A 2769-nucleotide genomic window follows, 5' to 3' on the forward strand; every position below is an offset into this window, starting at 1 on the left:
TTGCATTAGAAATATTGAGAAATTCTTTTTTGCTAGTTATTTTGTAGCATACAATTAATTGTCACCACTTAAATGTTTGCCTTTTATATCTTCTTGTAAGGATGTAAGGAAATTTGGTGAGTTTCTTTTTATTGCAGGAATTTGAAGACTAATAATATATTTTAGCATATTTAATTAGTTATAACACATTCTTTAAAAGCATAGATAATAGTAAGAATAAAATAAATAACAAAGAGATTTGTTTAACTACAAAAATAATGCTATACATCTTCATTTGCCACAGCAAACAATCCTACAAATATTTGCCCATACCTATGTTTCGAAGTTACGGAAAATCATATTGGGGTGAGTAAAATAAGACATAGCCATCTTATTTCAAATTTAATAATTATTGGAATAGCCTCATATGTATTAACCACATAGCCCAAGTACAAATTTGCTAGTTGGCAGTCCTTTCAGATGAACTCTTATCAGTAATAACTGTTTATCAATGCAGACTCTCAGTAGAGGAGAAGCAATAGCTAACTCGTGTGAAAGAATTATCTATTCTATCTGGCAAAAGAAATACAAGCTCAGGAAGTTTCATTCTGCAAAGGGATGTGAAATTCCTCCTGACACAACAAGAGCAGCAAGTAAACTTCGTAGAGAGAGAAAGGTCTTGAGATAAGAAGCAATTTCCCTATCAAATCACACCAATAAAAGTCACTGAAATTTTGGTAATCTGATTGGAAGAGTTTGGGTGCCTTTAGTGCATTGCAATTTGACAACAATGCTAAAGAAAACAAAGCATGTTTATTTAATTCAAAATTATTATAAAAGTTTGCTAACTGTTCATTGAATCATGTTAAAGAGCCTTTGAGAAAAGAAAATAATTTGCAAGTTTTTGTTTTTCTCTACCAATCCCAAGTTTTCAAAATGAAAGGAGCCTTCATAGTATATTTGGAATTCCTTTCTCAAACTCCTACAGAAATTGGATTCTCTAAATATACTTAGATGGAAGGGCCTAGAGATAGAGGTTGGGGAGGAATGAACTAAGACAGTGTCTTCAGGACAGGACAGAATCATTGCACTTCTGATCTCACGATAACTGTGGTTGCTTGCACAGTACCTGTACAAGTGAATCAACATTCCAACATGGGGGGTGGAGTCAAAAAAATGCCCCCAATTAAAAAAAAACAGAGTTTGTTAAGGACATAACATGTTGACCATGGTAGGTAGATTGATCATGCTTCAGTGGGTGGCTCCACACACGTAAGTATCTATGCAACATAAATAGGGTTATGCGAGTTGTTAATAAAACAATGGTCAGATATGTTCAGCTGTACAATATTATCACTTATATCTTAAGGCTAACAGCTGCCAACATGGGAATTTGTGCCTGGTACTGTAAAGCTAGCCTAACATTTGTGTGTGGTATTGGACCCTACAGGAGAACATATTACTGCCTGTTTCTTAAATGAGGATGATTCTCAATTACATTCTAAATACCTGTGTTTAAACTCACAGTTGTTTACAAGTTGATGTATTTTATTTTCTTCTATTGAAAACGTATACTTTTCATATAATATATTCGGATTATGGTTTTCCCCTCCCTCTGCTCTTCCCAGTTCTTCACCACCTCACCTACCACCCAGATCTACCACCTTTCTGTCTCTCATTAGAAATCAGTTGCTAGACAGTAATGGCACATACCTTTAATCCCAGCACTCAGGAAGGCTGAGGCAGGCTGATCTCTGTGAGTTTGAGGCCAGCCTGGTCTAAAAGAGCTAGTTCCAGGACAGGGCCCAAAGCTACAAAGAAACTCTGTCTTGAAAAACCAAAAACCAAAAAACAATAAAACAAAAACAAAAAACAAAAGAAAGAAAGGAAGAAATAAAAGTAAGAAAACTTAGATAACAGTCATCTAAGGGATAACAATAAGATAAAACATAATAAGAAAAAACAAAAATGAACATAACAGAAGAGGAAAAGAAGAATCCAAGCAAACAGAAGGAATAGAGCCCAAGAGAAAGCACAAGTAACAGACACAAATACTCATTTGTGTTTACACTCTGGAACCCATAGAAACACAAAACCAGAACCCATAATAATGCGCAAAGGATGTGCACGATAAGAGAAGAAAAATTAAAATAATTTAAAAATAAAAAGTAAAATTTGTTAAAGGCCCTGATTTAACATTAGGAGAAAGAAACCTCCAAATAAGCCATTTGGAGTGCCATTGAGTGTGTTTTCTATTGGCTAGCTACAGTTGGGCATGCAGCATACCCTTAAGAGCCTTTGTCCCTCAGTAAGACTTCCTTGGGGAAAACTAAATATTCATTTGTAAGAGGTTTTCAATTGGAGATAGCTTATGGGTAGTGGGTGGGGGACATGTGTTCACTTCTCCTTTTAGCTTTAAGACCCATCTGGTGCAGATCATGCAGGGCCCTGTGTATGCTTCCTCAGTCTCCGTGAGTTCATATGCTCATCTGCCCCCTTCAATATAGAAGACTTTGCTTTCTTGGTGTCCCCCAATCCTCTGGCTCTCTGTGCCTCCTGTTCCATGGTGTTGTCCCCTGAGCTCTGAGGTGGGAATTTGATGAGGACATCACATCCAAAGTTGAGTGTTCCAAGGTCTCTCACACTCTGCATAATGTCTGACTGTGGGTTTCTATATTTGTTCCCATTTCCTGCAGGGAGAAGCAAGGCACTGGTCTACGAGTACAGCTGAATACCATTAGGGTCATTTAATTGCTACATTTCCTTTGTATAACTGTAGTATTTGGTTTT

This window comes from Microtus pennsylvanicus, chromosome X (assembly GCF_037038515.1).
Source record: "Microtus pennsylvanicus isolate mMicPen1 chromosome X, mMicPen1.hap1, whole genome shotgun sequence".
NCBI classification, from domain to species: domain Eukaryota; kingdom Metazoa; phylum Chordata; class Mammalia; order Rodentia; family Cricetidae; genus Microtus; species Microtus pennsylvanicus.